Source organism: Pseudopipra pipra, chromosome 5 (assembly GCF_036250125.1).
Source record: "Pseudopipra pipra isolate bDixPip1 chromosome 5, bDixPip1.hap1, whole genome shotgun sequence".
Lineage (NCBI taxonomy): Eukaryota > Metazoa > Chordata > Aves > Passeriformes > Pipridae > Pseudopipra > Pseudopipra pipra.
Window position 1 is genome coordinate 32777283 of NC_087553.1, and position 26849 is coordinate 32804131.

Consider the following 26849-nt stretch of genomic DNA (forward strand, 5'->3'; position numbering starts at 1 on the left):
TAACACAGATGCAAACTAGATTTCTTTTTTTAATAATTATTCAGTGAAATATAAGAAAAATGCTTTGAGAGAAAACTTTCTTACCTCCTACCTCCGCTTGAAGAAGATATGGGTTTTTTTATTGATTTGTACCAATGTAATTATTTAGAAAGAAATTTGTTTAACTACTACCAAGTAGACTAAAGATAACAGTTGTAGTACAGAGAGGGATTAAGCATTGTAACTGCTTCAACTGGTTATAAAATTACCTTGATTCTTTTTAAAATTTATTTTTGAAAATACTTACGAAGTAGAAATCCACCATGTATTTAGATTAAGTGACCTATTGGTCACAGTCCCGAATATTCCTGAGACAGTGGCTGCCAATGCCATTATTTCAAAGCAAATACTCTGACTCATCATCTTCTTTTAACACTCTGGTAACAGAGAATATGTAGATTTTACACTATTTTTATAAAACGTCTTGTGTTCAGAGTACTTTCCAGAAAAATAAGACATGTAGTTTCAGTTGCATCCTTCACTGAACAGACTTAGACACCCAGTTCTTATTTTCCAAGACACTTGGAAAGAAAGAAGCTAAGCTGTGAATATGCATCCCACTGTCCCTACTGATAGTATGAAACTAGGCAGAAAAACTTCTGTAGTGGCACGAGAGACATTCCAGCTCAGCTCAGTATTCAATATGGAGGGGAAGCCTTGGTTCCAGTTCAGAGCCAAAAGGAGGGAGCAGACAGTTATTTGTATCATGTTTTAGCCTGGAGGTGTTAGAGCTATTTGCTTTTTGAGCTTCAGGTTCTGCTAAAATCCCTGGTGGTGGTAGTTAATGTACCCGACACTGCATATATTTTTATCTACTGCAGAAATGATTGAGCTATGGGCTATAGAGAGTGAGACACCTCACTCTTATGTGACTGCTGCTCAGTTTGTTGCCTGAGCTCTGCTTGGATTTAGGTAGAGAGAATTTACAAGAGCCCAGCTTGCCATAAACTGACTTCGATATTTGTTTTATGGATTAAAAAATCATTGTCTTTGGGATGAAAAATCATTCTCTGAACTTCCAAGTGGAACTATGCTCATATTGATATTGACTCCTGCTGTAATAATGCAGAAAAGAACAATTAATATTTGTTTTGTATTGTCAAATTGATTAAGAAATGCAGACCTTGAATCTTTTTTTTTTAGGTATTAATAAGTTTGCAAACACATTATGAACAATATGCTATAACTATAACCTAGGTTGTAGAATTAAAGGTGTTAATGTTATTAATTAATAGTATAAAATTAATTAATTAACAGTATCAAGTATTTAATCATAATTTTAAACACTAAGTCATTTTTCATTGCATTAAAGAACACTGGCAATTAGCGGTAGGTTGTTCTGAAGAAATGACAGTTTTGTGATTATTCTTGTTTCCAAATATTGACGACAATTTCAACTGTTCCGGAAAAATGCTAGAGAAATGACCTCAGGCAATATTTCATGTTTAACAGTGGAACAATGGAAACTCGTTATGTATCCTAATATGTATATGTTTCTGTTAGAAAAACAAACAGGTGTAAATTGATCTTGAAATTTTAAATGTTGTTCACATTAAAATGTAGGTACACACTGCATGATGCTGTTATGTCTGATATTTCAGAACACTGAACTGACAGCACTTGTCAGGAAAGACTGCCTGGCTGTCATGGGATGTAACAACACCTGCTAGCAGGCTAACCTGGAATTCCAGTTCAGCAGTGTACTCAAAACATGCACCAAACTTCAAATGTCACTGAAATAGGCTTTAGAGATGAGTTTAGCCTATAGTCAGTAGTTATTTACTATGTTAAATCATTATCTAGATAGGTATTATTTCACTGAGTGGAAAAAATTAACTAGGAAGACTGATTCTATACGTATTTCCTGCAAACTCAAGCTACAAACTTTGCTGGGTGGCAGACAAGGTGGTTAGCAATGACACTCCTTCCTGTCGACTGTAGCAAATAATAACGGAATTTCGAAAATAGTCACGATTTTAGAAATTTACAGCTGAGATACTGTGATTTCTGAAACAAGAGTTTATAGTTCATCCTTTCCCTTCTGGAAGCATGCCAGTGCTATCGGATTTTGCTGATTTAACTCAATAGTCCTTGTTATTAAGTGCTATCACCTTGGTAGTTTTTCCTATAGGCTACCAAGAACATGCATGTTCAGGTTTTTGTTTTGATTAGCAATTTTTCATCTAAAATAAATAAAAGTTCATGTGTAATTTTTCAGTCAAACTAGATACCTTCTCAGAAAAATCTTTGGAACTCCAGAACAGATCTATATGTTTATTAAGATATAAACTGCACCAGAAATATTGAAGGTGCAAGTGACATGGAACACTGCTTGTATTACGTCATTGAAGAATATCTCCCAATCTGGAAATGGAAAGAATGATATCAAGCAATTATCCTGGGTATCCATGGTAAATGAAGCTTCCAAGAATTGAATATCTCTAAGCAACTTCACAGTAATTTTGTTAATGTTACTTGGATTAATTCTAATACTAAGAAATACATATTGACAAGTGTAAGGAGATGACTATTTATATTTTATTTATTATAACCATTAAACCACAAGAAATTATATAGTTGTTCTTTCATCATCAGTCTTAAAGTTTATCATTTGCTCATTTTCTCTTGTTTTGTTGCAGCTTGATGTTGTTAGGAATTCATCTTCAAATTATCTCAATAATTTCTTAGCTGAATACCTAATTCTACTTATATATAAATACAATTACAGTTTATATCAACTTTTAAATCTTTGTATGTTCATTAAGACTGCACATTGTTTAAGCAATTATGGGATTTGAACATTAATAAAAGAAGCTTTCAGGGTTCAGTATCTCTGTACCTATATTTTGGAGGGCATTTGTTTATTATATAATTTATATTTCAAAAGTCAAAATTGCCATGTTATTGGTATTCCTATGTAAGGGATTAAATTTCCAAAGAAGCAAGTGCATTCACGGGAAAGCCACAGTTATAAAGGCAGAGACGGAAAATCATCACTATGGTGATGAGGATGAGTTCTCATATATCTCATTTTCAATTTATCTTGTACTGGCATGGGTTCAAATGTAGATAGAGTGAGCAAGTGTTTGATACCTACAACCTTTCACTTAATTGAATGGTTCCTGAACCATCCACTGGAAGTAGGAAGAGAGACAATGTTGCAGCTGGCCAACCTTGTGAAATGTGACAGAATGTTATGAAAAATACTGATGAGTAGAGACTACTTACTTTTTCAGACCTAGGAGAACTATCTGGGGAAGCAATTAATGCAGGAAATTCTTTTAAAGTGTCAGAGAAACATTCGATAGATGGTTAGAGTTAAGTCAGTCTTTACTGATAGATCTTCACTTATCACCTCACCCCTGCTAAAACCTTCCAAATTCAAAACTTTTGGAAAAACATCATGGGTTTTCTGTGCTATTGCTAGGATGAGTTTCATCTGGTAATTATTTTTTAAGATTCCTACTAACAGAAAAAAAATCATGATTTAAATCAATTTAATCAGCCCATGCTTCACGTACATTCAAAACTTGAAATGCATAATCAGGCTTTGGAATTAACTACAAAGTTGGTACTCTGGAAAATAAATTCTAGCCTTTGTGAACTATAAGGTCTTCTGGAGCTGTACATAAATAACTGCAATTTTGGTACTTTTTAAATATAACATTTCATAATACTGGAGAAATACTGAAAGTTAAGAAGATACTCAGGCCAGGATAATTGGCCTGAGTTCTTATTTTGGCATTCACCCTTATCTAATATGCCAGTGTAACAAGGCGTGATGTGCTGTCAAGATGATTTGACAAGCCTGGGAAATTTAAAAGACAGTACCTTGTTGCTAAGATTTTTTATTTACTAATACACTTCTAAGGAATTTTTAAAATATGGTTGCTACCCTGTTTGCATAGTCCATTGGAGTTAGTGAGCACAGCAGCATCGCAATATTAGTTTCCAGCAGCTCAGAGCTGGCAGCATACTGGGAACTACTGGGAGCAAATAGCACAGGATCTGGGACTGATTTCTCTTTACCTCCTCAACTCTGTGTTTTCAGTTTGCATAATGCCTCATGGCCTTGATCTTGATTAGGTCATCTAACTGTTACAAGAATATGCATACTAATTGTGGAGAACTTTTTTTAATTTGAAACTTGCATTTTCTTTTAAACTTTGGCAGAGAACTGGGAGACAGTTCCTATGTTTTTCTCATGATCCATCACAAATTTGAGAGTACAAATACTTTTCTTTGCTTCTGAATGCTCTCCTCGAAAAAGTAAATGACAGTGAGAAATACAAATAAATGTATACCTTGACAGACAGAATACAAAAAAATCCCACAAGACTTGTATATAATTATAGAACATGATGGAAGGATAGTGCAATTTGCCATATTATTAGCCAAACAAAAATATAGTTTGCAGTTCTCACTATTTATGCTGAGGCAATATGTATTTTATTGTTGAATGAGGAATTACTATGAATAGGGAATTATGGGAATATAGCTATATCTAATCTCAGGCCTTCTAAATCTATTGATGCGTTAGTAGGGTTCCTTATATTGACTGGGGATCTCCTAGATGACCGTAATATGATGTTTATCGTGTGTGAAGGAGTATGATACTTTCCTGAAGCATCATATCTATTCTGTATCCACATTGATTGTATAGCACAGACTATGGCCATTACATCTAGCATTTTCAGAAAATGTCAGACATGCCTTTGATGTCCAGGTGCTCCTTGAACTCTGACAGGCTGGGTGCTGTGACCACTTCCCTGGGGAGCCTGTTCCAGTGATTGACCATCCTGCCAGTGAAAAACTTTTTGCTAATGTCAAGCCTGAACTTTCCCCAGCGCAGCTTCATGTGAAGCGACGTTGTGTATCCATTTAAGTTAAATGACCAAGTTCTGGCAAGTAAGAAAGTGTAGGGATGCATTTTAAGCTGTATTGTTGACTGGACACAAGCTGAGATGAACTGCTCTCAGTATTGCACTTACAATAGAGCTGCTCTGAGAATGGCTTTATCAGAAGTTCTGCCTTTTCCCTGAGCTGTGCAGATAAAGAGAGGCTGACATGTGGCAGAAGATGATTGTCCAAGACCCAAGGTTACAATTAAAGACAAAATTCTCATCTCTAAACATCTCTAAGCTTTGCTGACAGAGTGGTGATAGACTGTGCTTCATGGGGTTGGATTACAAATTTGTATATTACTCATTCTGTATACTTGCATGCTGTGTTATGAACTCACTTTAAATTCACTTCATGCCAGCACAACTTTGCAAAATGCAACAGAGTAGAACCAATCTATCCTAGCTAATACCAGATCTCTAGATGTATATCCATGTTTTAAGGTTTGTTCTAGGATTGTATCAATAATTATTATATTTTTGTATATAATTTTAATAGTTTATATAAATTTTCATAATCTGATGCTCTTGTTTCCATAGGAGAGTAACTTAAGAGAGAGAAGTAACCGTTAGCAGAAAAATAATGAGCTTCTTTGTAATAAAAAAATTGAAATATATTTAAAAAGTCAGAGATTTTTTCATTTCCCTGGTGCCTTTGTTGTTGATTTTGAAAAACCCTGAAGGCCTTGGAGCCCTTTTTTTCCCTCAAGGAATTTTTATTTCTAATACGACATAGTATCTGTCAATACACAATCAGATAAGTTGCTGTGTTTCTTAGCAAATGTGACTGAAAGAAGGTCAGCAAGTAACCAAAATGTTTCACCCTATTAGATATCTCTCCATCTCGTTACTTTCAGTTTCCTTTCTTATCTTTTATAAATAGACATTTTTCTTTAATAATACTGGATATCAACTACTTTCTGATATAAATCTCCATAGTAAATGGTGATAAACATATTCACAATGGTACATAAATACATGAGGACATAATAATTTTAATACTGATTAAATTCCTCTGATATTTGGTTTGGGTTCTTTTCCTCTTGATTTCAATGGAATTTTTGTTCAGGCCTAATGATCTCAACTGCTTAGGTCATTTCAGTTGTGTTGCAGTAAGCGTGAAAGATTATAATCCTTATTCCCAATTTTTAATTTTGTTTGAATTTTTTAAATCAGTTTTTTCTAAAACTTTGTATTCATCATGGCTGAAAACTGGAAATGGTAACGGAAACTTCTGATTACTTGATTTTATTTGCCAAAAATAAACAAAAAGCCACAGAATTCTTTGCTATCAGTGGTAGGTTAAACTAATTAGGAAAATATGTTTCCAGAGAAATCAGTTTTCTTTTTTCCTTTGCATTGTCTGGTTGTACTGTAGTAAAAACATATTACACTATTAAATTTTGAATTTGGTCCCTTTGCTCTAGGTGATACTATATCTATCACTTCATTACTTTTACTGCAAATTTCATTAATGAGGTCAAGGGAGAGTCTTATGAATTAATTTTGGTAGGAATTTATTCTAATAATTTTTGCTACTGCTTGTATAAGTATTTTGCAGACTGCATTAATTAAGAAAATTGGCCTATAATTACTGATGTTACCCATATCCTACCAGGTTTCAAAATTCCAGAAATAATTACCACCCTAAGAGAGTCAGGCAACTTTTCAAATGCTGCATTATACATGCTACACTAAATGCCATGTGTGCAAAAGACTTGACTAACATATTAATGCCTCTCAGCTGGAAATCCTAATGTGCTTTCTGCAAGGAGATTTGGTTATAGAGAGAAATATTTTACTTGAATTTTCAGAAAAGTCTGCAGTTCTGAAAGTCTGTTTTGTTTTTAGCTGCTAAAAGCGAACCAGTTGATACTCACATAATACTGTTATTCATACTAAATACCTAATTCCAATTTCGTTTGTGTATTTTTCTGTAAAAGCTTCAAATACTAGAAGAAAACATCTGTGGAGATATTTAAGCCAGGGAGAAAAGGAGTAAAGAACTGCTTCTTAGAAAATGGCATTTCTCAGAAGAATAATTTCTTCAGCAGTGATGTAAAACTTAAGTGCTTTTAATAGCCTGTACTTTATGTACTATTTTTTCTTTCATTTTAATGTCTATATTAAAAGAAAACAAATAACATATAACAAAATTATATAAAGACTCCTAAGCTACCTTTAGATTTGCCATTTGTTTGAGTTTTCTGAATGGTGACTCCAGTGTGGTGCAATCAACTTGTACTGCGTTGATAGTACAGTCTCAGGTCCCACAGTCCCAGGTTGCTTAGGGCAGGGGGCGTGTTGAGCAGAAGACTGACTTCTCTCCTGCTTCTGGAGGTAATAAAATGGAGAGGGAGAGCGAAAGGAAAGCAGCTACAGGCAGTGCCTATTTAGCCCCCAGGCAGTATGGTGATCCAGGCTGTTAAACTTCTGCCTTTTGCGTGGTTACTAAAGTCAAATGTTATATAGAGCTATAAGTTCCTCTGCTGCAATGATTTTTGTCTGTAAACCCCAATAATAATCCTTGCACTTGATTCCTAATTAAGTCTTCTTACCTGAGTGGTAGAAAACATAGATAACAGAATCATGATCTCTGTGGATCTCCTGCATCCTATGGAAAGTCTACTAGTGCCATTTCCCCCCCATTTCTTGCATTGCCAGCGTGCACACACTATTTTATATTTGTGTTTCAGCTTTACCTGTTCCATTTTCTGAGACTTTTCAATACACTGTCTTTACCACCTGGCTCCTGACCAGTGCAGTAACCCATAGCCCATTTGACAGCCTGGTGTCTCAACGCATTTAAGAGAAAAGACATGCTGAAAATAATTTTTACCCTACTACCTTGTGGCAACTTCATATGTCAGTGGCTCAGAAAGGAGGTGATGGAGGATTTAGTGACAGTTGCAGTGGGAAAGGATCAAACTCCATACTCTAAAAGCAAGCTGAACCTTCTCTGCATCTGTCTGTGACATAGTCCTACCTCATAAATTCAGGTTACTGCTGAACATGACAATATGTAGCAAGTGGTCAGAATTTCCTTATTCCCTGTGAATACCTATTTTTTGGAGTCCCCAGAGGCAAGGATGAAGTATCTATCCAGACAACAGATGTGAATAAAAATAAAAGAAACATGAAACAACCAACTAAAAACCTAAATATTGAGAGGAACTCAAGGAAGAAATATATATAGAGATCCCATCTTCAGAAACGCTTTCCCTAAGCGTTCACTAAGACTCGGAAAACTATATGATGCAAATTTACTCAACATTACAAATAGAAGGACTTGTCCCTTATGCTCCTGGATGTATTTACAAGAAGAATGTCTCATTGGCCTAAGTAATTTTACATTATTAGTTTATGTGAGTTGCCCAAAGACCAGTCTTATTTTCTCCTCTAAGAAGCAATAAGATAACATAATAACCTCTAATTTTTTTTTTTTTCCCATGCATGTGATGTCTCCTAGAATTGTGAGTAATCATTGTTCTTTCTGGTAATAAAAAGCAGAGCCTATTTCCAGAGAGGATATAGTTTTGTATATGTCTTGACTCCAAGAACTTGGCATTTTTCTGCTATAATCTTAGCAGAATTGAATGGTTTATATTATAATCTATATTGAAATTTTGAAGAATATATTACATTTGGGTTCAATTTGCCTATTGCTGAAAACCCAGGGATCCTATTTACAGATATTCACAAATTTTTCAAATACTGGAAAACAATGCCAGCAACACCATCAACTTTGTTTTCCTGGAGTGGCTGCATCTGTTTCTTTTCAGCAACCGAGTCCTATGGCTTGCTATTAGACACACTTGGATGTGTCTTCCATATTGGATTCTTTAAACTCTTTTAAGGATTATTCATCTAGTTTTGCGTCATATTTAGGTTTATACATGAAGATGCTCAGATTAGAAAATTATGAATTAAACAAATCACCAAACTATTTCTAAGGTTAGATAAGAAAGAATACTCGTGTTCTTTGTCCTTTTATGATGCTTTCACAGCATGGTTTCAGAAGAGTTTCTTCAGTTTCAGCATTATCTTACTAGCAGACTTAGTGGAGAATCACTTTACAGAAACTTCTTATTCTGTGAGAAGAACTAAAATTGTTACATAGCACCTCTGAGGGGTAACATGCTTTCAGAAAATTGTCCCATTGTGAAGTTGCTTATCTATCCTCATCCACTTTTTTATTTCTTAAGTTTTATATTTTTACCGTGTTTAAGTTTCTGACTGCTTGCTTATTTATTCATCAATGCTTATTAAGAAGTGACAGACATTCCCTCCTTCCCCTTTTGTTTTTTCCCAAGCCTTTGAAAAATTTTAAGTGTGGCCCATAATTTGCTTATGAGTGGGAGTTTTACTACCCACACTGAATAGTTTTAGCTCACTCATAGGTTTACATCCTGTCAGGAGCTGCTGATGTAAGAGAGCTCTAAGATATTAATGACAGTTTGCATTATAAAAAGGCAGTTGCAATACATAAGCAATGGAATGCATAATATTGCATGAAATATGCTGAATTTGAAGTATGAAAGTGTTAAATGAGGTATTTTTAATCACTGGAAAGGAAAACAAGAAGGATCTCTTAAACTGCAGAGATTAAGTACTAAGAAAATGAATCAGGGTGGAAAAAGACCTCATATGTTTGCAGTTCCTTTTTTGTGTAGCTAATGACTTGAGTAACCTAAATAATGCTGGCATTATCAAAACGGATTAACAAATATTTATGCTAGCCTGACTATTCAGCATGTCTGCACTGATGAACATAAACATCTTGTGGGAAAAAGCTGAATTTGCAAAGGCTTCAACGTTCATTGTGTAACAAGACATAGCCTCTTAATATTTTTGATCACCTAAGATGAATTCTAATGAACACATTTTTATAACCTATATCATTAGATGGACATAAAATATTCCTCTGCTAAGCGTTTGTGGAAAGGATTCTTGACAAATGAATTGCTAAGCCTTTCAGAGCTTTTTCATGCGTTCATTTACATGCCTTCATAAAAAAACAAGCATGATTTGCTGGAATATAAACTTGAAACCTAGAATTAAACCAAATTAAGGAACATTTTTTACCTTTACTTACTAATTGACTAATGCACCACTTGGATGACTTTTTTCATGGCATGAGAAGACTGTCTCTAGAACTGACTGAAGAAACAATTGACGAAGAGTTACACCTTTCATATGTCTGCTTCCCACAGAAATGTTGATAAGGTGGTATTTCTTGACCCAGATAAGAGTAAACTATAGCCTGTTGGATGGGGCACCCACTAAGACTTGGAAAGCTATATGATGCAAAGCTATTGATGCATGAGGATTTGTGCCCTCAATTGAAATCTGGATTAGGAACAAAATTCTTCACCATCTGAAGGGAGTGATCTACATAGCAGGATATAGAGGATATAGGGGAGACATTGCAGTCTACAACTTCCTTGTGAGGGGAAGAGGAGGGGCAGACACTGATCTCTTCTCTTTGATGACTAGTGACAGAATCTGAGGAAATAGCCAGAAGTTGTGTCAGGGGAGGTTTAGGTTAGATATTAGAAAAATGTTTTTCATCCAGAGGGTGATTGGGAACTGGAACAGCCTCCCCAGGGAAGACAAATGGCTAGGCTGGGAGCCTGGCCATCAACCAAACTAAAGATCAATATCTGTATTGCAAGACAGAGAAAGGGGAACAAGGGAAGGCTAAAGCCAGTATGGAGATTATGACAAACAGCAGGCGTAAGGAAACCTCAGGCCAGTCAGACTAGGAAACAAAATCACAGAGAAAGTTTCTGGAGTGTGTCTGTAGGGGAAGGACACATTTCATGGATTGCAGCTGCTTGGATTTTGTCATGTACCTGATGGGAAGAAACTACAAGTGTGGCTAAAAGATCAATCTGAAACTCTCAAATAGACCCAGCAAGTAAAATGTCTCTGATCTTAAAGATACAGGACTGAACTCAGCAGTACAGAGATGTCCAACACAGATCAATGCATCTTGTAGAAGGATGGTTACTGAACACTGCATTTTTCATTTCATCATTTTCATCATAGGATCTTTTCCAGAGTATGTTTGAAATAAATGCAGTATTTACATTTATTTTAATTTTATTTTTAATTTAAAAATCTATCCCTAATCTTAACTCTTTCATGGTCAAATTTTGGTTAGGGTATGCCTGGAATTTCTTTCCAAAAAGGATAAATTCAAAATACTTCAGCTGAAACAAGAGGTGCTAAGATGGTGGGGTTTTTTAAAAGGATTACTCTGCTCTAAATCCAATATTTTTACTTGTGTTGGATCAGAGGTAAGCAGCTTTATTTTTTTTCTTTCTATTGAAAATGAGTATCCCTACTGTGGCTGTTGAGAAGAGGATCACATTTTGAGCATCAGAAAGGATAGTGTTATGTCTACACAGGTTTCTGTAGTCTATGGGAATGTTACTTTTTTTTGTTTTAAAAATAAGCATGACATATATGATAATTGACCTGTAAAAGTTAAAGGTTCTTTTTCAGCCATCCTTTTATTTCTTTGCAAGTTTTGCATTCCTTTGCCATGCTGAGTACCGAGGAGCTTCAGTAAAACCAAGGACTTTAATACTACCAAGTCCCACATGTCAGCCTTGAGAGAAGAGGCTTGATGGTTCTTTTTGCTAGATGCTGGTTATTCTACTGTCAATAATTTAAGCATAACAACTTTGTTTCTCTATTCTCCTCCGCACTGCTCAACAGTCAAGAAAAGTGTGAGGGCTGTCTGTCTGTCTGTCAGGCACATACAGTGCTCCAGCTGCTGTACTTATCCAGTTACCCTCTGTCTCCAACATGAGCAAGAGTTCTTACTAAGTGTGGTATAAACTGAAAAGTGCTGCTGCCTTGTTTGCTCATGCATGCTGTATTCCCCAGTAAACCTACTCAGAGAGTCTTTCCAGTGCTTACCATTAAAAACTCTATTCTGGTCATCAGATGTTATTGAAGTCTCTTGATTTTATTAGTAGCTTTGTGTTTTTGTTTTTCTTCTTTTTGCTATCCTTTATACTAGTTCAAACAGTATTTTGTTGGTGTTTTGGCAATATTAACATTTGGCCATATACTGGATTTAGGAGTGTTACAATTCCATGGGTATGAGAGAAATAAGAGTAAAATATGCTTTAGAATACTCTTTTATATGAATTTTCATAAAATAATTATAAAATTACACTTTTTTCATATGAGTTCCATTGGTGAACTTCAATTTGCATATGTTTCTGTGGTTTTGTGTTTTGCTAAGGGCCAATGATGTAATAAAATGTCTAATCATATTTAAATATGCTTGTTAAACTTTGGTGGTGTAAATCACTGATATTTAATGATTTTAAAATGCTCCTTACTTCAAAAATTATGATATGAAAAATAATTTAAATTAACACACAGATGTTATTTGAGATTATTTTTGAAAACATTAACCACAGCTCTTTTTTACAGCAAGGCTTATATTGTATCATTCTTAACTTTCCAAAATTATCAAAATTTTACACTCAACTTTAACCTGATACCACTTCACACAAATGTTCCTTTCTTTGTTCAATGACAATGACATGAACCTGGAAATTATGAACAGTGCAGATGATTCTATATTTATTTTCAAAACTCAATTGAGATCTTGATCTATGTCTTTTTTTTTTTTTTTTTTTTTGTGGTGGGCAGAGAGCCAAGGGGAAGGAATACTTGGAAGAAGAGAAGAAATACAGTTAAGTTAATTTTCACTTGTAGACACCTAGAGAAATTGTGGACTAAGAAAAATCTATTAACTGTAGAAACAGCAGGTGATGACAGCACGAGTTCATTTTTCCCCTTTAATGAGTAAGTTCCTTAGCAAAATTTTCCTTCAAGATATTAATAAATATATTCTATGAAAAATCTGTCATATTACAGTACCTTACTTTAGCAAGAAAAAGTTTTCCTTTTTTATTTCACTCATTCATTACTTATCTAGGCTTTAACCTTTCCAACATCCCCTGAGTTTACTTATAGTACAGGCTTTTCTTCAATGATTTATGTATCACATGATGACATATTCATAATAATATACTCTTTTACTTAAATAACCTCCTAAGTCATTTTGATTTGCCTTTTTTTAAAAAAAAAAATAGTTGATGTCATTTTATTCACTGATGAAACAAAAGCACTTTTGAAGTGCATAATTTTATTAATTCCTCTTTTATAAGTAAGTTGAACTTGGCTGTCACCTATGCATAAGTAAAAAGTTGGGAAGCTTAGAAATAAGGTAATATATTTTTCATCACCATGTGAATTAACACTATAGGTATCAAGAAATAGTAGCATCTTTTTAGCCCATCAGCTCTCTGAACTGGGACACGTATGGCCAAGGTGCCTGGAGGCTGGAGGACTTCATCTGCACTAGGACCCACGACTCCTTTCTGCCTGCCAGTGTATGATTTGTGCTTCTGTCTGCTTCCAAACTGTGACACCGTTTTCTTTATTTTGGCAGAAAATCTTGTACACGAATTGAAGTGAAATGGACTATTTATCTAGTGCATGCAGGTTTACTTTCAGGGACATATGTCTACTGTTAGACCTGATCAGAAAAGTTCTCTTTAAATACTTTGCTGCAGTCAGACTCTTGGCCAGAAATAAAATTGATTTTGGTGACATCACTGATAAAAATGAAATAAATGTGTGATTTAAAAGAGTAAACATAAATATGTAAACATATTTACATTTATTTTTACACATTTTTATTGTGGCAGCAACAATGAATACAGTAATTGTAATTTCCATTAGAAATGCTATTTGCTTTAATTTCATCAATTTACAGAATGTTTTTCTAATGTACTCCCAGAAGATATTGAAAACTTTGATATGTTGAAATTTTCCATAAAATTGATGTTTTCATGTGTTTTTTTTACATAATCAGTAATAAAAAGACCACTCACATTTAGGACCAAGATAAGATACTAAAAGGCAAAATCAGCTGTGTGTTGTCTGACAATGTCTGAATGAACTGATACAGGGAAGAAACTACTGGAATCATACTTAGACAAATTATTTCCAGATTGCCAATTACTGCATTTAACAAAGATTGTTGTAAATCTAGAACAAAACATTTTGAGTACAGAGAAATATTTATCTTTAACTAGAAAAAAATGTCGATACAAGTAGACATATTAAAATTATATTTTATTTCAAATTTTGTTTTTATGCAATTATATAATCATGGTCTTGATTAAAGGGGCACACTATGTCTAAACATAGCAAACAATCTCGGAGGCAAAAAATCCAGTTTTTGATTTTTTTTAATCTTAGACTACTGCAGATGATTAGAAGTTAACAATGATAGAATCATAGAATGGTTTGGTTTGGAAGAGACCTTAAAGATCATCCAGTTCCAAACCCCCTGCCATGAACAGGGCCATCTTCCAACTAAAGATACTTTAACAGTCATGTCTTATCTCATTGCTAGAGATCTGTTATCCTTGCAGCTAATGTAATCTGACTGTTCTGGTCAGAATTCTTATACTTTTTGAGAAAGAATAGGTCTCATGTTTTTTTATGTTTTCATTGATGATAAACTATATGCAGCATCAGTACTTTGAATAAAATAGTAACTAGCATTAGAAGATAGAATTTAAGGAATTGTGTGAAACTCTTCATTGATGTACAGAATATTAATTAAAACTTAATTATAATTATGAACCTAGGAGGACTATGCTGTATTACTGCAGTTAGGGGTTTGAAATACATTGTGGATTTTTAAGTTTTAATCCAACATTATTTTTTGATGTTTTATTTGCTGTAATAAATAATGATAGGACTGTCATCCATTTGCATTCTCATCAATATTTCCTGGGCATTTATTGTTTGCTTCGGTTTTGTTATGGGTTTTGTTTGGTGGTTTTTTTATCTGAAATATTTTGACTGATAAGTAGGAGAGATTTGATGCTGTTATGTACCTTAACTCTTTCTCCAGTGTAGAATTCTACTCTTACATCTTTTAAAGTATTTTGTTTTGAGCTTCCTACCAATGATGCAGGAAAAGCAGAATTCAATCAGAGTTGATTTTTAAAAATATAATCACAGAGCAAGACAACTGAATTAAATACACACTTCTTAATAACGTAATATTTCCAGAAAACGTGCTCTTAAAACACTTCACCATTTTTAACATACCAAATGAAATTGTGCTTCCACTGTTACTTTTATGGTGTTATTGAGATGTATCCAAAGAAATGAGGGCAAAAGTTTCTGTCTCTCTATATCTATGGATGTTTTGATATTTACTTCAAAACAATAACATAATATGATCTGTCATGTTGTGTATTGTTCTTCAGTAGATTCTTATGGCTTTATTAATATAATAAATAAATAAATAAACCCATACAGACCCGACTGGTTGAGAGTTCAGCAACCAAATCCGTTTATTGGAAGCAAACAGCACCTTTTATATGCGCTTCAAAATAACACGTGACTTCCTTGACCAATCATCATGGGGTATCTCACTGCCCATGTATGTGGGAGTACATTCAGGACTTCATTTCCCAGGATGCCCCTTCTAGCATTCCTAAAACACGCCTCCTACGGATTCTATTTGTAATATATTTTTAATTGTTAATGTTCAACCTGGAGCCCATTCAGTTTCTGTGGCAGTCAGACTTGCTTCCTAGGCAAGTCTGTCATCAACAGTCAGTACCTCCAGAGTTAAGAACCAGACCATAAATAAAAACTCAGCTCATCATCATTCTCCTCAAAGTGAAAGAAAAACATATTAAAAAATATTATGATTCTGCATCACACTAGCATGTAGAATCATATGGGAGTATAACCTTCATATTCTGTTAAAGTGTTTTGCTTGAAGCATGTTCTTTTATTTCTCCTTTTTCTTGTACACACTATATTCTTCATATTCTCACCTTTTTTAACATTGTACTTGTATTAGCTTTCAGAAACTACTTCTGAAGTCGTAAGATAAAGCTAAAACACCTTTTTTACCATCCAGTCTTTTTGAAGAAGGAATATTTCAAAATGTCTTTCTGGAAACACACTAATTTCTATAGTAACAGCAAAACCATCAATTATATTCATTATGCCCTCTACTATAGGTTCTAAAATATGGCAATTCCTAGTTTTTACAATTAATAAGTAGATTGACAAATACATCATTGTATAAGGCAAATTAATCATTCAGACCCATTGTTAGAACAGTTCTGATCCTCCTTGTGTTTGAGCCAGGAAAATGATGAGAACACTAGTGATTATAAAACACATTTTGCATATTTGAAACTATGCTGAACTGACTGTAGCATCTTTAAAAGACATGAAAATGTTCTCCGAAATGTACTTACATGTTCAATGTAGTTATTACTCATCCCCATCCTGGTTGCTATAGCATAGGTTTTTCTCCAGTGCTTGATTTTATAGTGAAGATTTGTTCAGTATAAGATTTTAATATAGAAGAAAACTTTAATCCAATAAATTACTGTTTCTTTGGAGTTTGTTTTGGGGATTCATTTTTACATTTCTGTTGGAGAAGTCTTTGTTTGGTTGGTTGAACTATTGCTTTAGCCTCTGTGCTACACCACTTGAAATATAATCTGTAGAAATGCATTCATAAATTATTTCATTAAAGTTCTTCATGTACACTTTAATGTTTCTTCATATGTAAAGACATATGAATCATATTTTAATATGATTTGCAATCTGCCATGCAAGAGCACAGCTTTGGGTAGGAATAAGCAGAGAAATTTGTGCATACAAATAATAGAATTTCCAGCTTAGAAAAAAAATCAAAATCTTATTTGAAGCAAATATTATTTTCTTAGCGAATTTCTCATCATCATGGCTAGGCTTCGTGAACGAAGATTTGGGAAGTGAATTTCTATTCAATAATAAAATAACTATATTGAATTGTCCAATTATGAGCAGTAAGCGCAAGAGAACTATTCAGCTTATACTACAGGTCACTCACTCCCATCGGGATTCAGTTGCTTTAACATTGGTGCCAAATGCTGTTTTAAATGTTCTTGAGTGATGATGCCTCTCATTTCCAGCAGTCTTTACCAAAGGCTATATGTTTCTTGAAGATCCTGTGTCATGGCAGTTGTACCTAGCAGTAGCTTCCAGAAAGTTGTTTTGCTGATGTGTCAGTAAAGGTAGCCTTTAGTTACCTAAATCTAAGTATCAGATGCCATTTGAGAGATGCTCAACACCCATGACTGCAAGATACAACATGGACAGGACTGTTGAATTCTCACAGATTTCTAATTATGGCTAGATAATAAACACTCTTTCATACTTTGACATGTTTTTTTGTCCTTGTTGGAATTATCTTCTCAGGGAAATAGTCTGCTAACTTGAGTTTAGCCTAAATATAAATATTTATTCTTAATTTTCAATCTTTCCATTTCTTTTTGTTTTCTGGTGATGGAATTGATTTTTTATTCTTGTTTCTGTCTTGCTATTATAATTTCTCTGTAAATCCCTACTCAGGAAACTGTCATGATGCAGTACTACAGAGTTCATTTGTCCTGCAGATTAACAGTAAGGGTGGAAATTTTAGAAGCAGCAAATGTATCAAAAAGTCTATGTTGACTGTGTTATGCTCAGCATCTTGTTATGGGCAAAGAAGAAGCACATCTTACACAAAAAGTCAAGAATAGATTGTCAGTAGAATTCAAGTCTTTACAGCATAATTCAAGAGTCATTATCAGTCCAGATCTGATTATTAGAGAAAAAGATAGAATAAGCTTCTGTACAGAAAAATTCTTAATTATAGTAATAATAAATTCGAAATTGTTATACAGTCATTCAGTTTTTGTCCCTTTTACTAGCGATTCACCTATTTCATGTTCTTCTGAGTACTAAAGTCAACAGTCATATTTCAGTGTTCATGGTGGGGGTGTTATGATGACTTGTCAGCACATGAAGGTCTTCACTTGGTTCATGTTGATATTTTCTTCTTTCTCACTCTAGGACTCACTTTTATGTTTTCTAGAATACTTTTATAACTTTGGTCTTTTTTTCACTGACCTAGCCCTGCACTTTGCTTCTGAATTTACCTTGTATAATGCCATCTGCATTTGACAGTAATTATTTCTTTTTCTTTTAATTATTCTACAAATCAGTTTTGTCCAGCTTAAGGTTTGCATGTCATTAACTGACCATGGGTGAGTGTTCACAGCCATGGTGTTGCCATTGCCATCCTGTGCCTCACCTCGTACCATCCTGTGCCTGTTCACCTCTGTGCCACATCCTGGGTCTCCCCTTCCCAAGGTCTCAGCTGTGATACCAGGCCTATATTTCTCAATATAACACCATTATGTTCATCAAAAAACTGTCGTGGTACTGCCATATGAAGATAAACAAAATAAAATAGATTAACCACAGCAATCTTGCCCATTATTAAAAAAAAAAACAACAAAACAAAACTAAAAACAAACAAACAAATGAAAACAAACAAAAAACCCCCTGTAAGATTATGACTGGAGACAGTCTTGAGTACCTAGAAACTAATATTTTCCACAGAAAAATGTATATAATTTATACTGACAAAAGATGACTTTTTACAAACCTTGCCTTTCTGCATATTCTGCAGGCAAATGCAATAGAAGTAACATCTAGGCTGACTCAATAGAAATTGTACTGAATAATGCAGGAGGTTGAGAACACTTTCCTTCTTTAGTATTTACTAAAGAAGGAAAACATACTTGGGCTGGGAAAAAAACACCCTCTACTTCAAATTTGCCAAAAAAATTCTGACCCAACATTTCATGCTGCAGAAGAGATGAAAAGTAGAAAGGTTTCAGTTCATATATGAGTAGCGAGATGACTTATAGAGGAAATATTTCTTAGAGTAGCACTTTAGCTTCTGTTTCACTTCTTTATTCCTCCTCTCTAAGCTGCCAGAATTAACTGCTTTCCAGGAGTAATTTAGCAGTTATTTTCCTCTGCCTTATATGTCTCTTTCTTTTAGGAAACTGCTATGATCTTCATTGCTCAATTGCAAAGCTGTTAAAGAGTGTTTTTAAGTGCTGAAAAAGTGTTCCCTTGTTCCTTATTAATTAGTGGAATCCAATTATATTCTCAAGCAGCTAAAACATATTTTGCAGAAGGGTGCTGTGTTGGATGGCGCTCCTTGTTGCCTTAGAACTCAGAAATAAATATGGTCAAGAATGGTTTTCAAGAAAAAAAATTATATAGGTCTTTTTTGAAATCATAATTATCCTATAAAGTACTTACTGGCCTTTTGTTATCCCCAAGAATGTAGTCTTGGGGATAACAGTGCATTCACCGTTGGATATTTCTATAGCGGGAATCCTCTATATTTACCTAGAGTTTTGTGTTTCTGTTCCATGACTTTTGTGTCTTCAGGAAGAATTTTTGGCAAGCACAATGATAACATTCTGAGAATGAATATAATCATCTGTTAATGCATTTGTCACTAGTGTCTTTCCTACTTCAAGCCCAATTTGGTTTTTAATCTTTGCTTCCTGTGGACTCAGGTTTAGTAATTGCTGAAAGGGGAACATATATTCAATGACCAAAAAGGTCTTTTAATATAAATGAGGTGTGCATCCATTTCTACATCTCCTGTTAGCTGTACACCCTGGCACATGCACACACACATTTTTGAACCCAACTTCCATGATTTGAGTGCAAAGGAACTAGAGAGGGGTCTGAATGACCTCTGATCTTTAGTTCCTTACTGGAATGAGGTGCTCACGCTGCTGTCCAGTGACTTCCAGTCTGAATACTTTACCAAGCCTAATAAACATCTGTATGTATAAATAAACAAAGCAGACATCTATATTGACACAATGAAAAGAAAGCACATTTTCTATAAGGAAATAATTCACAGGAAATTAATTGTAAAACATACTTAAAACAGATCTTACTGAATCCTTCCCAGAGACAGGATTATCTGCAGGTATTTTGTAGAGTGAAATTGTCAGGAAGGGCAACCAAGGAACAAAAGTTTTCTCCAAGATAATTCATCACAAAAATATATTAGCTTTTTTGCTTTTTTTTTTTTTTTCCTCTAGAACATCATTCAGACTAAAATCCTACTGAAGCTTTCAAGTCCAAGTAAAACAGATAACCTGGAAAACTGAAGGGTGATTTTTGATACTTTTCCCATTGTCAAATATAAAGTATAAGGTTCTAACAGATTTTAATAACTTGCAAATAAAATGCCATAGAAATGACATTAAGAAGCACTTGATGCTTCTGTGAAGCCATATATTTCACATATTCCACGTGGACACCATGTGACTATTACTACCAGTCAGTTTTAGTGTTGTCATTTTAAACAAGTGCAGCTTTTGTTAAGATGTCATTACTCTTTTTTTAATTAATGCCTTGTTTTTAAAGATAGGATCATTCTGAATCCACATTATTATTCTATGCAGCAGCTTACTTCAGATTAATTTATTTTTGTGTCTGCATTCTTTGGGAATGTCAGATTTGTTTATTCAGAGCAGATAAATCTGCCATGTGATAAATTATAAAAGGGAGATGGTCAAGTATGTTATGTTTATAACCTTCTGAGTCCTGTCAAAATTATTGTAAAAATGTGCAATATATTTTGAAAAGAAAAGAATAATGTGTTGTCTTATTCTTTGGAACACTTATGAATTTCATATAGAATACTATTAGTCTAGAAATTTGATGTGCCAGTGTACTATAGAGAAATGAGGTTTTGAATATAATGTTCTGCATTAAATGAAAAGTGCAATTTATCATAATATTTGGCATTTAAATAGAACTTTTCTAATACTCTAAGCATTTTATTAACATTTATTAAGTGAGGCACATGATGCACTCTTTGAGGTAAACAATCCTCCTTCCATTAAATTAAGAAAAAAAATATAACAGCATAAAGAGTTGGTGGTTAGTCAGAACTGTCATCGTCTGCCTTTTCTAGGCTTCTTGCTTCCTATGAGAGCACACTCCTTCATTTTTTTGAAAAGGAATAGCATGTATCAACAAGCCAAACCAATTTTAAGATTAAGTTTACATTGGCTCACAACCTCATTGCACTCTACTGCTTTCTGAGGAGGGGATGTAGAGAGGGAGATGGCAATCTCTTCTCCTTGGTATCCAATGATAGGATGTGTGGGGATGGTTCAAAGCTGTGCCAGTGGAGGACATTAGGAAACATTTCTTGGTCAAACATTGAAAGAGACTTCTTAGAGAGGTGGTCAATGCCCCAAGCCTGTCAGTGCTTGAGAGGCATTTGGACAATGCACCAAGTAACAAGTTTTAACTTTTGGTGAGCCCTGGATAGGTCAGGCAGTTGGAGTAGAGGGCTGTCATTCCAACTGAAATAGTCTATTCTTATCTGTTCTATTCTATTAATTTTATTCTAGGACTGGACACAGCACTCTAGATATGTAACCTCGACCTTGTACTTTGCCTAATGGACCCTGGAATACCACTGGCTTTCTTTGATACAAGGACATTTTACTGGTTCACATTGAACTTTGTATCCACCAGTACACTTGGGTCTTCTGACTAACTCTTGTCTATCCAGTCAGCCCCCAGCATGTACTGGTTCATGGGATTGTTTTTCTCCAAGTGCAGAACTTTGTATTTCTCTTTGTTGAATTTCATTAGATTCCTGCAGCCATTTCCTCAGCCTGTTGAAGTCCCTCTGGAAAGCAGTGCAACCCTCTGGTGCATCAGCCACTCCTACCGGTTTGGTGTCGTCCACTTGCTCTAGTGTGATTTCATCCATGGTCTGCAGTAGAATCTCTGCTCCTGTGCATGGAGTGCCTCCTCCCCCTTCTGCATCTTCTCTCACCTTGACGTTCACATTTTTCTCACTCCCTTACAGCTTCTGGGCTGTGTACAGACGCACCCAATACAAAGTCTGTTCAAATATGTTTTCAAAACTGCACTTGTATCTTCAGGAAGATTATTTGCTGATATCTTGCATCATGTTATTGCAGTCAGGAAATTAAAGAGGAGCAGATATATGTTTCCATTCTAGCTCCTAGAATTGCTCCTTGTGTCAGAAGTGAAATAAAATGCACATGTAAGAGGCAGGCTTTATTTAATAAGCTGTGAACTTATATTTTAACAGTTTCTACTACTGAAAGGGATTAGCAATTCTCTAAGTCCAAATAAAATCTGTAGAGCTTAGCCAGGTGGATTGCTTCTACAGGTATTTTTTTTTCTCTTTTTCCACTCCCGGCCCTTTCTTTTTTTTTTCCAATTATTCTGAGTAGTACATTTATTATGCCTAGTTTTCCCAACTACAAAATAAACGACCATATGTTTCTGAGAGAATAGGAAAGATTAGCTTTATCACTGGAGATTTTTCAAGTTTTTATTTTCATAAAAGAAATTCTATTTCTCTTTTCCTCTGTCAGAAAAAAATCTCATCTAGAAACTCTAATCTTAGTACTGAAGATTTGCTTGGCCTCTCTGTGGCTGAAATGTTGTGCTTGTCACGGTTAATGTTTTACTTTTGTAAAGGTATTTTTTCTCTGTGTTGGAGAGTAATATCCACCATAAAGGTCACGACTTGTGAAGATACATGAAGTGAAGTGAGTGACACAAAACAGCAGGTAGTAAGGCATTGTACAATTCGGTGAACAATAAGGTCAATTACTTCATATCTACTTGCAGTTCAGCACAGCTGGACTGAAAAAAAATGGCAATATCTGACTGGCATTCTGTAGCAGTTTAATGCAGAATAATAATGGATTTTAAATTGCCAGTTTACCAAAAAGTGTTATTCTGAGTGGGCAAGCACAGAAATGAGAAGCAAGATGTCTGTCAGAAAAGTATAACAAAAAGAACTGAAAAGTATTAGTAGAACAGAAAACAAAGAAAATAGTAGACAGCACATAGCTTATTAAACTATGGATATGACATCCTAGTTTTTCATACAATTTTTTGTCTTAAAACTAACTGGTTAGACTATTACAGGAATTCTTTATTATTCAAGCTGGTGGCTTTTTATAAAGCCAAATTACATCAATAAAGAATTCTCAAATAATCAACATCTGAGTTCAAAAGTTCAGTTGCACTAATAAAATTCTTTAAAATAAATGTGTTGAGCTTATATACATTACTTCAAGTACTGCACCTCACTGGAAAATTTGAAACGATAAAGATTAACTCCCTAAATGCATAAGAAACATGAGGCAGTACTTTAATAAGATGAAATATAATTAGAAAGGAATAGAGGAAAGTCAAAGAGGAATTGGGAATATATTGATAAATATGCAAATAGAAGATCATATTGTGTCCTTAAGATCATTATAAGAGGATGAATCTGCCACATAAGGGGTAAAACTATATATATGCACTCAAAAAATGTAATTAAAAAAAGTTGACAGGAACTGTTATAGAAGTACAATGCTTTTGATATGTTCTTCTCAAATTTTATAGCAAGTCCAATACTACAGGCATTTTAGTGCTTGTATGCAAATTCGGAAAGAAAGTGATTTTAGAACTTGGACAATATTTTTAGAAGAATATTTTTGGCATTACATGAAATAGGTTAAGACCAGATATCCTCATTAATATAAAGAAAGCTACTATATTTTAATGATTATTAATTATTCTTACACAGTTTAGGATATTTGGGTTTATTTTGTCCAGAAAATAGGTGATAAAATTTTTAATGTTTTTCATTGTATCATTTTTATTGTATAGGTTAAACATGTTTTTAATGGTGACTCAGAAACATAAATGCAGTGATAGGATTTGTAAAACAATTTTTCCTTTTGATATTGTTTGTTTCCCTGTTCAGACAGTACAAGGCTGCAGAGCTGTAAGAAAAAGCTTGATTATGAAATTTACTCTTCTCTATAGGATTTTTAATTTTCTCCAAAACATTCCTTACAACATCCTCTATGGATTGTCTTTCCATTGGAGTTTCTGGTCATCCTGCATAATATGGGGGGGTCGTATTGCAAGTTCAAACCTTGTGTTCCTTATTAAAAGTCATACAGCATAGTACTTTTTCAGTTTTTCTGAACCTACCAAATTCTGTCTCTTTTGATGTTGCAGGTGAAGTCACCACATAGAAAGGAGTCTTGTCACCCATACTTGTAACTGTTCACATCACCATCATCCACCTGTTTCACTATGTTTGTTGGGAAGCAAAAGCAGGAATGCCAGAAACAGGAAGGATAGAGGGGGAAATTCAGAGGGCAGCTGACAGCGGAAAGATTTTTTTGGTAGTTGCTTATCTTCAGTTAGAGTGGCAGCAGTGTCTGCACAGCTTAAAAGGCTTGTCTTCTGGCTATCTTCAGTAAGAAATCTGGCAGTCAGATTTCCATTTAATGCCTAACCTAGAAGAACACAGTTTTCCTTCAAAACAGTAAACCATGAAATTTCTTTATTCAAGGGAATATGGGAATTCTTTCTCACAAGCCTTTTCAAATTGAATGATATAATTTCACACACTTGCTTTTTCTGAGGTAGAGGTTAGTAAAAGCCTGGTGGATTCTGTTTGGCCAGTTCATATACCTCAGAAGCTAGATCAGTAATGTCACCTTAAGGTTTTTGATTTTTTATTTTTCTAATTTTTAGAAGTTTTAGAAGTAGGTTTTAAAGCAGCTGCATTTATTCCCTTCCCCTTCCCCTTCCCGTACCCTTAGCACAGTAGATACACAGATACCCAACCCTCTTACCCCATTCCATGCTCCCCATATCCATTACCCCTTAAATTCCATTTAAGCATGTTTAGTCTCTCTCCCAAGGCAGGCCTCTACTGTTTAAGAACATCTGTTCCCTAGTGTGAAACCGTAAGATACAGTCAAGAACTGAGTGACCGTGTGTGCCCTCTGTACTCTGAGGAAGACTGAGATGATGAAGAAAGGGTCTCAGGACGACCCCAGACCAATTCCCAAGGGGTGGGCCAGGGGTGGACCAAAGTAAAGGCCACCCGAGGCCTCTCAGGCTGAGGTAACACCTGAGGCAGAGAGCACGAGCGCATCTTGAAACCTTTTGCCTTAGAGACATCATTAAATCCTTTTTTTTACCTTACCTCCATATTAAATTGCCTCCCTGAGTTTTCTTTTAGGCATCAGTAACTAAGCAATTTTCTCCTATTAGCCCAGCTTTTACTTTCATACTTCCAAGCAATGAAATTTGTTTTGATTGGTTGTTAGGTCAAACACTAATTATGAGTCAGTTTTCCTTGATGAAGAACCACAGAGTTTGTGCCAAAGATATTAAAATCTCATTCTTTTAGACAGAGGGTAATCATTGTACTGGCAATGAAGGAATTGTTTCTCATGTGAATATAGTAATTCACACTTGACTTTTTGCAGCATGAGAACATTCTTTTACAACAGATATTACCCATTGCTAGATGTTTGCTGCCAGATTAAATGGAAAAATGATCTATTCTAGTGTGGCAGCATTTCTAAATTGAGTAAAATAAAATTAACTTTAGTGCTGTTGTTAGTGTACTTGGCTGTTGTCTATATGACAATTCTCTGGGAAAATTATGATTGACTGCTCTCAAGGCAACAGTTTCAATACAAAGGGTAATGGACAAAGGAAAATAAGACAAAAGTGAACAAAATTGTCTGGTCTTGTAGTTGCTGAGGTGGCAATGTCAGCAAGTTCTAATCTTCTCATTCAGTCTTGTAAGATACATACAGTTTCTGACAAGCTGCAAAACTCAAAATTTGACTGTGTAGCTACACTGGCTTTCTCAGATAACTTTTTTTTTCATACCTGCATCTGCTGCCAGTGGTACATCCATATGTACTACATACATTCCATATGTAGTCTCACTGAAACCAATGGTGAACAGAATTATTTTGTTAAATTTGTAAGAAATGAGTTTAAAACATATATGTTTGGACATACGTATTTATCTCATATTGAATTTCAGTATAGGACTTTTAAATGACCATGTAAAAGTGGATATGAGTTTTAACTGAGCAAAGACCAAAGGATGTATTCACCTTAATGTAAATTTTTGGTGACTCTCTGAGAGAAATCAACTGAAATAAAGTGAGATGAGGAGAAAAAAGTGACAATCTGTCCTTCTACAAGTAAACAAATGCCTCTAACAAGGTACTGTTAAATTACACAACAACTCAGGTTATAAAATGGAGGTATAGCCATTCCACATTACTTTTTCATGTCCTTTTGTGAGGTCATAATGCCACTAAGTTAGAGTGATGGACCCGCTGGGAATCTTTCCAAAGCGTATTGCTCTCTTGCACATATACTGCTGGTGTTTTCACAGATGTATGGAAAATTATAGCATAGCAGCAGTAGCAAGTTTATAGGTGAGATCAAGGGATTCTGAACTGTGAGGGAACACCTGGGTTTTGTAAAAAACCTAGCAGCTGGTGCTCAAATTTGTTAGCTGTAGCCTCTCCGAAAAGGAGTAGTCTCTGTGGTCTACTTAAGAGCATCGTTATACCAAAGTTTACATAACTACTCTTCAGATTGCTAGATGACAAAGATTTTCAGTATTTTGAGAGAATCTGAGAACACATTACAGAATTTTGCTTTGATTTTGCTTTCTGAAATGTAATAGAACTGGAGAGAGATGACTACAGGAGGACCAAAGGATTTAGTAAAAGGCCTACCTGAATCTTCTCAGTCTGAGATGCATGTAATGACCTCCAATATGCTGATATCAATTTGCAAAAAAATACTGTCCTCTGGGGCCCTGCAGATCCTTACAGATTTGGTGCCCCAGTCAGGCTGACCTGAATGGAGGGCAAAATGAAAGTTTATTGTTTGGATGAGGAGGAAAAGATGACAAAGGTACCTTCCCTATCAGAGTGCAGAAAAGGTGGTATTAGCTCCATTAATCTTTGTAATGACTGCCTGCTGCCTGTCCCCCTAAGCCTCCTCTGGAGCACTGTAAAACACAGTAGGTACATTGGCTGAGTAAGAAACCCTTCTCCTTTCTAAGTGTAAAGCCAGTAACCA